A 15,649-nucleotide genomic window follows, 5' to 3' on the forward strand; every position below is an offset into this window, starting at 1 on the left:
AACACAGTTTCTTCCAGCGTGAACTCAATTTCCAACTCAAAACATATAGCGGAGTCAAATCTACTAAGCTGCGGGTGCTCCTCTGTGTGTTCTAATTGATTAGGGCTAGGATCCGCCTACTACAAGTTATTGTAGAACTGTTCAAAACCCCCCATTATTTTATCTGAATTTGTTTCCATCCACCCCTCGGCAATTTTAATTTCCGTTATAATATAATGGGAGACATTTTGCCTAGTCCTAAGGGCCAAAAACCTACCCATCTTTTCTCCATACTCATACAGCTCTCTGTGATGGGCTTGATTTTCCTGCGCAACTTGTATATGGAAAAAGCTATTTAACTCCGTTTTCATAATAATTACCTGATCTTTAACCATAGTTAATCTATCTGTCTCTCCCAAATGTGGCAGCTTGATGTGTTCGGTCTCTAGCTGAGCCAGCCGGGTCATAAGGGAAGTAATTTGACTCTTCCACAGCTTGTTGCTGGTCTACATAACTTATTATGTTCCCCCTGAAGCACCCTTTACATGTATCACATACAATCGCCCAAGAAACGCAGATTGTTTCTTCGTTGTCGATATTTACATTTCCTAAATTCATAGATTACATCACAGTATACTCTTGAAATTTTCACAAATCATGGCAACGGAAAAGCAGAAAGAAAGGAAGAGGTATAAAACAAAAACAAAAACAAAAACAAAATCAGCAAGTGTTAATCAACCCATTCTTATTCCACTTGTCATCTCCCCTGATTTCCTTCAAGCCAGTCTGTCATTGGTGCCCAGATCTTACCCCCTTTTGCTTTAACTCGGTGGCCCTTGTTTTTATAAAGTGCAATTTCAAGAGTATATATTATATATATAGTTAGGAAGTCTCCGGGGGCTTGTTGGTCTGTATCACCTTCTGCGCCCCTGTCACATCATTCTCCAATGTTCCAGCCATTGTAACTGGCATCTGTGCCTGCATCGGCTCCGTTTGATTCCTATGCCCCTTTGATCCGGCAAACATCTCCGTGATAGTCACACCGGCCGGGCGTTGTTGGGGGGTCATTTTCCCTGGAAGATCCTTCCAGGTTGGATTTTGACCTCGCCGACCAGGCGCTCGAGTTGCTCCTTCACCTCGATCCGTCATGCCTCCATTTCCCGCTAACCAGGACTTCCCAGGCGTTACAGCAGCGTCCCTCGCACGCGGGCTCTCCGCAGCCTGACCCAGACCCTCAGAAGTTTTTGCCTGTTGCGCCGGCGGAGCTCCCTTCGGCTTCATCTCGCCTCGCCCTAGCTCGCACCCAGTATCGCAAGGGTGACTCAGTGACTGCCAGATCCGCCAACAGATAAGGGCTAATTCTTGTTGTAAATCTTCTCTCTCTAAGATGTAGGCTCCATGGCTAATCTTATCTTCTGTGGTTTTAAGCAGGTTCAGCTTTGATAAAATCATTCTCGGGGCATTATCAGTGATGGTTAAAGCATGTTCTTGGGGGGGCTCAGAGGATCACACCATCGAGCTGCAAGAGCAGCCTAGCCTGCCGCCATCTTGCTTTCGTCTATAAATGGACGCAGAAGACTATGGTGGAAACTAGAAAAATGGGTCATCCCACCAAACCTCTTGAAAGCAATCAGATCGCTATACGAGGACACTTGGTGCGGGTCAAAACAAGTGCCAGCACACTGTCCCCCAAAATAACAATCGCCACTGTGCTGAAACAAGGATGTGTGTTGGCCCCCATCCTGTATGTCTTATGTTTGACCTGTAAATATAGATTACGCAAGAGACATGATGCTTATCAACAAAAGCGTTTAGAAAAAGCCATGGGTTTAGTGGGAATAAGGAATGATGATTACATGAAGATATAACATACAAGGAGAATAAAAAGAAAGAATGGTCCTGCCGCTGCATTTCTCCTCCTCCTGAGACTCTGCTTTGTGGAGAGTTGATTCATTCTAGATATTCTAGAGGTGATTTTGCCTTTACTAATTTGTGATCCACGATACTGCACAGATCGCTATTATAAATACAGTTGCTGCTTCAATTGTAGGAAACTCAGCTGAGTTTTCCAGAACTACTCTTCATGAGAAGTTTGTTCCCTATTTACCGCTCTTTACAAATTGAACTCTTTATGGGTTCTCAAATAGAATAGGTCCCTTAACTAATTTACTGGGTTTATTTATGGAACACATGTCTTTATTGCTGATTTCTAACCTCTTCTTTTATTTCTGTAAATTACAAAAACTAAATAAAGATATTTGAGACTCTAACCTTTAAAGTAAAAATAAAGCTTTTAAAACTATCTTAATCCCTGGTTATTGCTTCATCGTTAATCATAAATGTCCATGACGTTTAATGACTTCTTCTAGGGAGCTCTAATTCTCCATACAATGGAAAAGGACCATCGACCTCTCTGGAGCCTTAGGGATTTCCCATGTGATATTTGTAAGTGGGTATATGCAAAGGTTTGAACCATCATGGAGAGTCCCTTTGGGCTTGAGTAATAGTGCATTTGTCACCTGGAGTGCATGTGTTTTCTTAATCTCTTACTTCCTCCCCTGCATTCTCTCCCTTCATTCCTCCAGCCCCATCTGTTTTATTTTATTTTATTTTTGTTAATTGAAGAGCTCTTCTTCTTTCTACACACACACTTGTCTTCACTCTCTCACCCTGCTCCCAGTGCCCCCTGCCACGCCTCCCATCCGCTTTGAATGTTATCATTAAGCAATCAATCAATCAATCAATCATGCCATTTGTATAGCGCACTACTCACCCGGGAGGGTCTCAAGGCGCTTGGGGGCAGGGGTAAGCTACTGCTCGAACAGCCAGGTCTTGAGTTGTTTCCTGAAGGCGAGATGGTCCTGGGTCAGCCGAAGGTGGATGGGGAGGTAGTTCCAAGTCTTGGCAGCCAGGTAAGAGAAGGATCTTCCTCCGGCGGTGGCTCTTCGGATGCGTGGTACGGCTGCGAGGGCGAGGCTGGTGGACCGTAGCTGGCGGGTGGGCGTGTAGAAGGTCAGGCGGTCGTTGAGGTACTTGGGGCCCAGGTCGTGGAGAGACTTGTGTGCGTGGGTGAGGAGCCGGAACGTGATCCTCTTGTCGACGGGGAGCCAGTGCAGGTTCCTCAGGTGGCTGGAGATGTGGCTGCGTCGGGGGACATCCAGGATGAGTCGGGCGGAGGCGTTCTGGATGCGCTGGAGTCTTTTCTGTAGCTTGGCTGTGGTTCCGGCGTAGAGAGCGTTTTCGTAGTCCAGTCGGCTGGTGACGAGTGCCTGGGTGACAGTCTTCCTGGTCTCGGTCGGGATCCAGCGGAAGATCTTGCAAAGCATATGCAGGGTGTTGAAGCACGATGAGGAGACGGCGTTGACTTGTCTGGTCATCGAGAGGGAGGGGTCCAGGATGAAGCCCAGGCTGCGTGCGTGGTCGGTTGGCTTGGGTGCGGTGCCCAGGGCTGGGGGCCACCAGGAGTCGTCCCAGGCGGAGGGCGAAGATCCCAGGATGAGGACTTCCGTCTCGTCCGAGTTCAGTTTCAGGCGGCTGTCCTTCATCCACTCGGCGACGTCTTTCATCCCTTCGTGTAGGCAGGTTTTGGCGATGTCGGGGTCTCTGGTGAGGGAGAGGATCAGCTGGGTGTCGTCGGCGTAAGAGATGATGTTGAGGTTGTGCTGGCGTGCGATGGCTGCGAGAGGTTTCATGTAGATGTTGAAGAGGGTAGGGCTGAGTGAAGATCCTTGCGGGACGCCGCAGATGACTTCGGTGGCCTCGGAGCGAAACGGGGGGAGGCGGACTCTTTGTGTTCTTCCAGCGAGGAACGAGATGATCCACTCCAGTGCCTTCTCTTGGATACCGATGTTGCTGAGGCGCTGGACTAGGATGCGGTGGCAGACCGTGTCGAACGCAGCGGAGAGGTCCAGGAGGATGAGGGCCACTGTTTTCCCCTTGTCGAGCAGGGTCCGGATGTCGTCGGTGGCTGCGATGAGGGCGGTCTCGGTGCTGTGGTTGGCTCTGAAGCCGGACTGCGAGGGGTCGAGGGATCCGTTCGTCTCGAGGAAGGCGGTCAGCTGTCTGTTGACGATCTTCTCGATTACTTTAGCAGGAAAAGGGAGGAGCGAGATGGGGCGGAAGTTTTTGAGATCGGTGGGGTCCGCTGTAGGTTTCTTCAGGAGGGCGCTGATCTCGGTGTGCTTCCAGCTCTCCGGGAAGGTGGCGGTGTTGAAGGAGGCGTTGATGATGTTCCGGAGTTGGGGTGCGATGGTGGAGTCGGCCTTGTTGAAGACGTGGTGTGGGCAGGGGTCGGTCGGTGATCCGGAGTGGATGGTGTTCATCGTGCGGGCTGTGTCTTCGGTGGTCACCGTGGTCCAGGTGCAAAGGGTGGCGGTGGGGGGCATTGGTTCGACGGGTGGGTGCGTGGGTGGGGCGCCAAAGCTGTTGTGGATGTCGGCGATCTTGCGGTGGAAGAACGAGGCGAGGGAGTCGCAGAGGTCTTGTGACGGAGTGATGTCGTTGGTGCCGGTGCTGGGGTTGGAGAACTCCTTGACGATAGTGAAGAGCTCTTTGCTGTCGTGGGCGTTGTTGTCCAGTCGTTCCTTCAGGGATTTCTTCTTGGTGGTGCGGATGAGCTGGTGTTGCTTGCGGGTAGCGTATTTGAGGGCGGTCATGTTGTCGGTGGTCCGGTCGAGGAGCCATGCTTTCTCGAGGGTGCGGCAGGTCTTCTTGGAGTCCTTGAGGTCGTCGGTGAACCAGAATGCCTTCTTGCTTCTGGGTCTGCTGGGAGGGTTCTTTAGTGGCGCGAGGTCGTCGGCGCAGGCGGTCAGCCACTGTGTGAAGTTGCGGGCTGCTTCGTTGGGGTCCGTTATGTTGGCGGGTGGGCTCTGGCTGAGGGAGGTGGTGAGCTGGTCTGCGGTGATCTTGCTCCAATTCCTGTGAGGTACCTGTTGCGGGTGGTGGTGGGTCGTGGATCTTTTGAAGCTGAAGTGGACGCAGCTGTGGTCGGTCCAGTGGAGTCCGGTGGCGTGGCTGAAGGTGATGTACTTGCTGGAAGAGAAGACGGGATCAAGCGTGTGGCCGGCGTAGTGGGTGGGAGTGTTGACCAGTTGCTTGAGTCCGAGGTTGGCGAGGTTTTCCAGCAGGGCGGTGGTGTTGCGGTCCTTGTTGTTCTCCAGGTGGAGGTTGAGGTCCCTGAGGAGGATGTAGTCAGTGGAGGGGAGGGCGTGCGGGCTGATGAAGTCTGTGATGTCTTCGCTGAATTGTGTGTGTGGTCCCGGGGGTCTGTAGACGAGGGTGCCTCTGAGGGTCGTCTTAGGGTCGGTGTGAATCTGGAAGTGGAGATGTTCGGCTGCGGCGAAGGAGTCGTTGGCGTCGGTCGTGATGCGGATGGTGTTCCTGTGGACGATGGCGGTGCCACCTCCGGTCTGGTTGATGCGGTCCCTCCTGATGATCTTGTAGGCGATGGCGATGTCGGGTGCAGAGGAGGCGTTCATCCAGGTTTCCGTGAGGAAGGCGACGTCCGGTGATGTAGCGTCGAGGAGGTTCCAGAGTTCCACGGCGTGTCTGTGGACGGAGCGGGTGTTGATCAGGATGCACTTGAGGTGGTTGCTGCTGGTGTTTGTCTTGGCGGGTGCGGGGCAGGTTCGGAGGCAGGTGAACTTGCAGGTGCAGCAGGTGAAGGGTCCGTGGGTGTGTCTCGGGGTGGCTCGGCAGCAGGCGTGGGTCCGGCCGGCATTGAGTGCGTTGAGAGTGGCGGCGTCGTAGGTCAGTCGGGTCGTCTTGCCTCGGCGGGGAGGGCCAGGGGTCCTGGCTCTGGGCGCGGGCCAGGCGCGGACGGGCACAGACGGGCTTACCTTTGGCGCACCTTCGGCGCTCAATCGGTGCTCCCGCTGCGCGCGTCCGCTGCGCGGTCGCTCTGGGGGAGTCATAAGTAAGGAGCCGGGAGGGAGGAGCAGCTGGGTGGTGGGAGCGGGGCGGCGAATGGAATCACAGGGGGCGGGGCCGCAGGGAGGCAGCGGCGGGAAATTCCAAGAAGCAGCGGGCAGCGGGAAATTCCCAGGAGCAGCGGGAAATTCCCAGGAGCAGCGGGCAGCGAGCGAAGGAATCTGCAGGCAGGAGGCGGCAAAGGCAGGCAGGAGCGGCAGCAGTGAGTGGGGCGACCAAGCCCTGTGGAGGGCTGAGCGGTCACACTCTGTGGTCCCCTACGGTCCCCTTAAGTAAGGAGCAGGGAGGGAGGAGCAGCTGGGTGGCGGGAGCGGGCGGCGAATGGAGTCACAGGGGGCGGGGCCGCAGGAATGCAGCGGTGGGAAATTCCAAGAAGCAGCGGGCAGCGGGAAATTCCCAGGAGCAGCGGGAAATTCCCAGGAGCAGCGGGCAGCGAGTGAAGGAATCTGCAGGCAGGAGGCGGCAAAGGTAGGCAGGAGCGGCAGCAGTGAGTGGGGCGACCAAGCCCTGTGGAGGGCTGAGCGGTCACCATCATTGCTTTTTTTAATGAGAACCTGGCAGCTGTCAAGTTCTGCTGGGTCGCTGCTTCCTATACTTGCATTTGTGCTCATTTTTTCTATCTTGTCATCATTTTAATTTACTGTTCTGTCGTGGTCGTCCACATGTTAGAGTGGTAAATCCAAAATATAAACTGTGCGCTATGACGCATGCACAAGGACATGCTCATGCCGTACATGTGCACACTTATATCACAAGCGACACATATATATACACATTAGAGGCCATCTTGCAATGTGTTTTCTTTATAGAAAACTAATTTCAAGATTACCCACAAACCATGCATGTGCTTTCTTGATACATATCACTGTATTTCATTGCAAACAAATTGGCAAAGCCCATAACTTGGGCTTTCAGAGGAGATACCTACTTACTTTGCCACTGCTTGTTTTTTTTGCCACGTCTGACATTCATGGACACAAGATAAAATTAATGTGCTACTCGGGATCAGAGTAGTAGTAAAATTGGAAGATAATTAATGCTCTCAGAATAAATGCAATGTAAGATTATTGTGAGATAGGTAGAATAAGGGACCGATTACACGTGACATGGTGAAAAGTGCAACTGTAATGTGAAATAACGGAGGAAAGTGGTGTTAACACACTGTGGGCCACGTGTATCATTATTACAAGTAGCGACTACCTAATTGTGATTTTCTCTTAATCGCAATTAGGTAATCACTAATCCTAATGTATGAAACTGTTTTCAATTTCATTAGTGATTCTTAATGAGTCGCAAATAGACCTACCTCATGCATCGTAATGAGATAGGTCGCAATTTGCACGCCATTTGAATCTACGCCATAACAGGGATGGTGGCCTTCTGAGGTCAGCAGACGACCGTTCTGTGATTGCTTTTAAATAAAGCAATCTATTTTTTCTGTAAAGCAGCCAGTTTTCCTAAAGAAAAACGAGATGCTTTACAAAAAGTAAAATTAAAAGTTTTCTTTTCATTTTTTAAGACCAGACAGTGGTCCGTGGGACTACTGCCTGCTCATAAAAATGCTTTTACAATCATTCACAAAGGTGAAGGGGTCCCTTGGGGACCCCTTCCCATTTGTGAATGGGTCACCACCTACTTGATGTATGTGGTAATATGAGAATGTTGTGTGACCGCATTCACGGTCACAAAACATTCAAGCATAACGTTAGCTTTCGGTATTTGGAAGGTACACCCTAAACACGCCCCTTCCAAATACCGAATCGCAAACCCATTTCGCAATTTGGTGACAGGTTACCGAATCGCAAATTAGGGTTTGCTGCATTTAAAAAGCATTTTTTGCACTCGCAAATAGGCCATTTCTGTGAATCGGCCCGTTTGCAGTGGCAATAATGCTTAATGCATGTGCCCTTGTGTCCTGTGGTTTCATTCAGAATTCAAGCTTGTTTTCCAGACAGATTTACACTCGTTTTCTGCAGGTGGATATGTGTCTAAATATTCGAGAACATTTGAAATACTGCCTAAAGGTGGAGTTTTTAGCACAGACAAAATGACTGAGCCACTTGAGCTCTGCACCTATTTGAAATTGCATCTGGCTATAATCCAGCAGAATACAATGGAGTCTTTAAACACACTATGCCAACTGATGAAGTAAATGACATTTGGAGACTGCAGATCTCTACATATTTTTGCTGAGCAGCATGGGCATGTCATAGGACTGCTAGGAGCTGGAGTGTGGTGGTGGCAGAAGAGACTGCACACTGGGATGCACACCAAAGAGGAGTCATGCATTGATGACTGTAGGGGACATGTCATAACTTGGAACAAGATGCCACAAGATGGTGGCTGTTTAATATCTGTTGGCAGAGTCGGTGTAATAGAGTCTCACTTTGAGAATGACCATGTGCTGCACGGTGGACATTGTCCGCAATCTTCAAAGTAGAGAGATACCAATTCCTAATATAAATAACTGAGAACTTGATATTACCTTTTTTTCTCCCACTGACCGAGTCAGGACACTACGTGAGATATTTACAATAAAATGTCAGAGCGCTGTGTTTCTCCAAAATTGGAAACACCGGGCCCTGGCATTTTTAAATGGGATGCGCCATATTTACAAAAATATGGGGCACCCCTGCATTTTCCTTAGCGATGGCGCTAAAAAAGCAGCTTATCGTCAGCACAGGCACGATGACCTTATGCTGCAAGGGCCCCTTCGCTGCATGGGTGATTGTTTGCAGCACACATAGAAAGAGCAAAGTACAAGAAGAACTTAAACATTTCTCCTCGTATCGCCATCCTAAGACCGGGTTTTACCTGGTCTTAATTTTTGGCGCTGCCCCATCCTTGTAAATAAATATGGGTCAACATCAAAAGGCAATGGGTGTTTTCGGCAGAACGGCCAAAGCAACACCCATTGCCCGCCCCTTTGCCCCAGCAGACTTCTGCAGTAAGGGTCATATTTACAATGTGGCTTTAACCACCAGAGCATTAGAAAATGTGACTCTCCGGTGGCGTTAGGAGCTTGTAAATATACCCCAATATTTCCTTAGCAGCCGATAATTTCTTTGATCCTATTCAAATGGAGTATGATCAGAGTGTATTTGCAAATATGTATAAAATAAAACTAAAAGAGGCAATGCTGACATCTATCTACTAGATATATAAGTTGCATAGAGTAGGGTGTAGGGAGGTCCCCTTAGCCACACCATAAGAGAGTGGAAGAAAACTGGAAAGATTAACAGTTTTAGGCAAGGGATTGAGGCAAGAAAGAATTATACCATTCCTAAACTCTGACCAAAATATAAACTGGCTTAGGCGGCCCAGGACATGAAGTCAACATTATGATAGGAACCTGACAGATTGAATAAAAACAGGCTATCATGGAGGCTATCTGCCACTCGGTAAACATCCTTTACAACCCAACTTTTACCACGCAGTGCCTTTACGACGCAACTTTTACAACGCAAACCATTACAACGCATTGAGCTGGGGGGCGCTCTAGGATAGGGAATAGGTTTAATTTACTATCCAACACCTTCCCTACTATCCACGGGGACTGGAGTTGGAATAGGAAATTAAACTATTCAATATCCAGCGCCCCAAAGCACTATGCGTTGTAAAGGCATGCGTTGTAAAAACAGTGTTGTAAAGGCATTCGATGTAAAAGCATGCGTTGTAATGTCATACATCCCTGCCACTCAGCAGACGTTACCCACTGAAGAGACCTGAACAGCTTATATTGCTCTTGTCAGATAAGAACGTCCTGAAAAAGGTAAAGAATCCCAAAACCTAAGTCTGGTGTATCACATCCTCCTTTTAGAGTATACCACAGTAGGATGTCTATTCCTCAGATGTTTCTGTGGTCCACTGGATCGAGGAAGAGTATCTTAAGTTTTGGAGTGGACTATTTCAAATTGTAAATCTGTGGGTAATGATGATAATGGTAATATGCATCAGCAAGCAAGAAAGGCTTTCAGTATAAAAACTATGCTTTAAGGCCTTTCCCATTTTGTATGTGTGCTGTACAATGCAGCATACATGCAAAGGTGGAAAAACATGAAGAAATAAAAAAAGAAATTACTTGTTAGTCCTGCCTCGAAGAGGCACAAGATTTTGGTCAAATTCCAGTTTACCAATATTTTTAGATAGGGATTTGCTTCAAACTCCATGAGTGTTTGCATTGGAACACCCTTGCACCATCCATGGAATGCCCCCATGATGCAAAATAATGCAAAGCAGAGTACAGTGGTACTTTGCATTACTTTGAGATACTATCCAGCCTAAATGTATGTTTGCATTGGGTAGCAATCCTCAACCTAACACTTTGCACAATGTACAATTTTGCCCCATTCTTTTCTCATTTTTTTGGGAGGAGAAACCCCCTAAAAGAGGTCTGGCTTACCTGCTTTGCTCTCTCATAACAATTCAGGTCAAGTATCATGCCCTAGAAATTTCAAAGTCCGCACCATAATATAGGTGATATCTAAAATAGACATGTATTTATGGTATACTGTTATACGAATCATGCTGCTAATACAGAACTCAAGCAATGTCAATTGTGATGTGATCTAATGGGCATGTGACATGCCTTCCTAGAAAAGCATCAGGTCAAGGATAGTGTGATGTCACTTCCTCATTAAGGTAAATAGATATGTGGTATCACTTTCTGCTAACCCTGTAGTTCAGTTCAGTTTATTTCATGTTTATTCAGACCGTTGGTCCACAAACAATACATATCATTGATAACCCTGCTAACCCTGGAATCTAGGTGAACCAACACCCATGGTGAGAGAACCAATGGTTGAGCAATGTTTCTAAAATCTTCATGCTAAATGGATAGTTTCAGTTACCCTGAACACTTTTCTAGAATAACAAACTGCAGTGATAAAATTGCACAATTCATATTCATTTTTAACCTTAGATTCTCCCTAACACAAGGTAAACAACCAACAATATACCAGGCAAACACATTAAGTGACCTGCTTACTTCATGTCTAGCACGTTTCAGGTCTAAGATGGCTTTTTATCATCTTAGATGGCTCCATTGAGTGTTTTGGGCATAATGGGGTCCAACCTCACCACACAACTAGAGACCAGTACCATTTCTAAGTGCACTTAAAATCGGAATAATCACTGGTAGGGTTCTTCTTTCCTAACCCTCTCTGAAAGCCATTCATTACTCAGACCACCTGTTTGTATCTTGTTTTAAATTCCTCCCACTGTTAAAACTGATTTCATGATTACAAGTACGGTGAAGGGTGAGGAGAGACACCGGTAGGGGGACAAAGTATTTAGGGAGTGGACAGTGGATGTCTTGCTTCTTTTATGGTCCGGGGAACCTGACTTCACCACTGAACTGCATCATAGCAGCAAAAATGGGATTGTAACTTCAGCGGATGCAGCGGATCTTTGAGATGCTTTGAATGGTTAGTGACGAAGCAATGGGCCTTATTTGGAATGTGGTGGATGGGATACTCCATCACAAAATGTTCCTGCTTTCCAGCCCCCCTAGTAAAAGTGCATTATAGTTTATGGCACTTGTAATAGGGTGGATGGGATGTTTGTGGCAGACTCTAGATCAGGTACTAGGTCTTCCTAATGGACTTGGGGTGCATACTATCAAGAACGGCAATAAAATAATAGCCGCTTTAGAGGCAGCAAGCTGCCGCTAAAGCGGCGATAATTTTATTGCCATTCTTGATAATATGCTCCCAATTTTTTCAAATACTTGCGTCTGAAATTCACTCTGTATGTAATGTTACATTAATCAAAACTATAATGGCTGCCTTAACAATGAAATCCTTGCTGAGTTGAGTGTTCTGCACTTGAGGGATGCAGCTTGAGGATAGCATTCTTATATTCCCCTTAAGAGCAAGGATTAATAGAAAGCAGCAATAGACAGGGGGCCTCATTTATGAGGTTTTGCTTCAGTTTTGCGCTTCCGATGCGTCACTTTTTGTGACGCATCGGCGGCGTAAAACATGCCCCCTGTTGCGCACTATTTACATAGTGGCGCATCTAAGCAGATGCGTCACTTTGTAAATCCCTGCGCTACATTATACCTGTGTCAGGTATAATGTATGCAGAAGGGCGTTCTCCCGCAAACAGCCTCGTATAAGTGATGCAGTGAAATCTATGAGATTTCACTGTGTCAGTTTAAGGACACTGATGCGTCAAAATCTTATGCCTGCCTCACAGCAGGCGTAAGACTGATGCAGGACCTTTCACATGGCGCTTGCCCCATGTGAAAGGACGCATTGGTGGAGTTGCGTCACTTTTGTGACACACTCCAGCAATGCGTCACTTTTGTGCCATGCAGATACGTCAGAAATACTGACGTATCTGTAACTCCTTGTGACATAATACGTCATACAGTAAACATGATGCATCAGGTATGTCCCAAGGAGTGCGCACTGAGAAGTGACGCATCACTGCTTTCATACAGCGATGCGTCATTTCTCATAAATGAGGCCCCGGATACTTTAAACACCTACACCTAACCAACTTGCTAGCTGCTAGTAAATAGATTCAACATGTTTAAGTATCTAAACATGTTTCAAATAATCTGCACTGTGTGGTGACGCACTCTAGTTGTTTAGAGCATGCGCCCAGGGTAGTCTGGGAACGTGAGGCGGCCATTTTAGATGCAGCGAAACGAGCAAGCTGCAAGTCGCAATCCCGGCGCTCGGGACATTAATTCTTTTAAAATTTACAACGTGTCCGAGTGCTCATTATAAAAATGGACCAATATAAATTGGGGACGAGGCTGCGGGACACCACGACCGCCATCCGTGTAGCGCTGGACCAGAACCCACCGCACCGCACAGTGGATCAGAGCGCGGCAGAGGAGCGATCAGCACCACGAAGCAGAGGGGGCACTTTCAAGCATTCCCGAACACATATCAAAGGTGGTGGTTTCCCCAGGGGAGCGCAGGCAACACATATATGCTGCAAAGGAGTGCAAATGCAAAGTGAGTGGACCAAAGGCACCACGTGGCCACCCAGAGACCCCGAGACAACACTAACCAGCACAGACACCAGCCACAAGCCAGGCACTGACCAGCAGCAGAGGAGCCAAGCTCCAAAGGACACACGTAGCGTCAGCCCACGGCCCAAGCAGACACTCAAGCAGACACTCCCTCTCACAGTGAGTACAAGGGCGTGATAAGTGTAGATCGGCAAAGAGGCACACACGTGGGCTCACCAGCTGAAGTCACTGCACCCAAGCCCCTCCCCTGAGAGGGTACAGCGCTGGAGCTCCAAGACTCATCTGGTGACAGGGAAGGGAGTCATGCACACACGCAGGCAAGCAGGACAGAAGAGAGACAAGCCCCGGGGAGTCCACCAGGAGTCGCCACACAGCAAATCCCAGCCCAACGCGAAGGGGGGAGAATGTGTGCGCAGGCATTATCCCTCACCAACCTATCTCCCGTTCTTACCCAAACGGGGAGTGCCGACAATGCCATGGGAGGTCTTGAAACGTTACTTTCTGAACTACCTGTCTGCCTTAGAGGATGAGGGAGAAGGCCGAATTCTCTAGTGCAAGGAGGAAGAGAATAATTCTACATAACCTAGGCCCAGAGGGCATTAGAGTGTATGACAACTTAGTAAAGAAAACCAGACTCCCGAATGACATAGATGAATTCCAACACGTGCTGGAGGATTTGGTTTCCCACTACCGCCCAGTAGTGTGCATAGCAATAGACAGATGCAACTTTTTCCAAAGAAAACAAAGCAGCGGAGAATTGATAGATGAGTACGTAGCGGCCCTGCAGAAGTTGGTGGTGACATGCAAATTGGGCACACTGCACGATGAACTCATGAGAGATCAGATCATAATGCACACTGCAAATACCGCGATCCAAGAGAAACTGTGGGTAAACGGAGACCCCCCTCTGAAGGAAGTCCTGGCACTCGTGAAGGTGGAACTGTCGAAGAGGTGTGCAGAAGTAGCAAAGAGGGAGAGCATCAACAAAACTCCAGTGTGCAGAGTAACAGATAGAAGCAAAGAAGAAGTGACCCAGCAACCTACACAACCGAACACCAGGTTTCAGAAGAAATACCCCCAGAGACCCACGAGAACCCAAAGGCCGCAGGGAGAAGGCAGAAACAACTGCTACATATGCGGTAGCCAAACACATGCCAGCAACGACAAAGGATGCCCGGCGTTCAGAGCTAAATGCTCCTTCTGTGGGATAATGGGGCACTATGAAAAAGTGTGCAGGCAAAAACTCAGGAGAACGGAAGTGAAGTACGTAGCGCAGGAGATGGACAGAGAGGAAGAGGCACCTGAAGGAGAAGATGAAGAGGACGGAGTCTTGTGTGTAGACAACCAGGTTCTCGGAGTAAACTGCACAAGATCCAGAAAACCAGCGTTACAAATGGAAATTGGAGGAGTACGGATCAACATGATGGCATATTCCGGCTCCCCATATACCATCATCAAGCGAACAGTATGGGAGAGAGACTTTGAGCCCTGGATGAGCAGGGACCTACTCCCAACAGATATACACCCGGTCACATTTACCGGCGAACCCATACCCATGTTCGAGTTCAGAGGAAGAACAGCAGAAGGGAAGCTCTATGTCGCGGAGAAAGGACCTTTGGTCCTAGGATGGATGGACCAAGGAGCTCTGGGGATCCAACTCAACCCAGGAGGAACCACCCATGTGCTGATGACAGAAACAGTACATGCATGAAGAAGAGGCCTGGAAGAAGGAGTACCCTGAAATCTTCAAAGGAACGATCGTCGGATGACGAAATTCACACACAAAATATGCCGAAAGGCGGGAGTGCAACTAATGAGCCACAAAGTTTGCAACATTCCCCTCAGGAGCAGGGAGGCAGTACAGGAGGAGCTCCAACGATTGGAAAAAAATTGAGTCATAGAAGCCATCAAAAGGGCCGAATGGCTCTCACAGTTGGTAGTCACACAGAAACCCAACGGGAAGGTGCACTTGTGCGTGGATTTGAGGGAACTCAATGAGAACATTATAGTAGATAAGTTCCAGTTGCCCCGGATAAACGAGATGCTAGAAAAAACTAAAGGGGTAAAGTGGTTCTCCACGGTGGACCTCACATCTGTGTATCACCAAATCGCCCTGCACCCTTCGTGCAATCACCTAACATCGTTCATCACACCTTTCGGATGCTATAAATTCCTAAGGATGCCGTTTGGATTAGCATCAACCGCTGCGGTATTCCAAAAGCTCATGCACAGATTATTTCAAAAAGTAGAAGGCATGCAATACTTCCAGGACGACATCCTCATCATGGGCAAATCAAAAAGTGACCACAACGCCAAACTTCACGCGATTTTGACCATACGCGCAAACAACGGTCTCACCGCGGAACAGGACAAATGCTAATTTGGAGTTGGATCAGTGACATACTTAGGCCACGAGATCAGCGAAAGGGGGATAAAACCGAAACGGGCCAATGTGACAGCCATTAAGGAAGCGCCTACACCAAAAACGAAGGAAGATGTCCGCTCATTCTTAGGCTTGGCAGAGTTTTATAGCAAATTTGTTCCCCACTTTGCATCTAAAACGCACCATTTGAGACAAATCCTGAGGGAAAAGAACATCTTCAAATGGACAAGCGAGGAGCAGACAGAATTTTATCTACTAAAGCAAGACATCTGTGCGGCCATTCCTCTCAAAGGATTTGACCAAGCAGCCCTATCCATACTGACCACTGATGCCAGTGACAAAGGGCTGGGAGCGGTGCTAATGCAGACATC

This window comes from Lissotriton helveticus, chromosome 6 (genome assembly GCF_964261635.1).
Source record: "Lissotriton helveticus chromosome 6, aLisHel1.1, whole genome shotgun sequence".
In the NCBI taxonomy this organism is placed as follows: domain Eukaryota; kingdom Metazoa; phylum Chordata; class Amphibia; order Caudata; family Salamandridae; genus Lissotriton; species Lissotriton helveticus.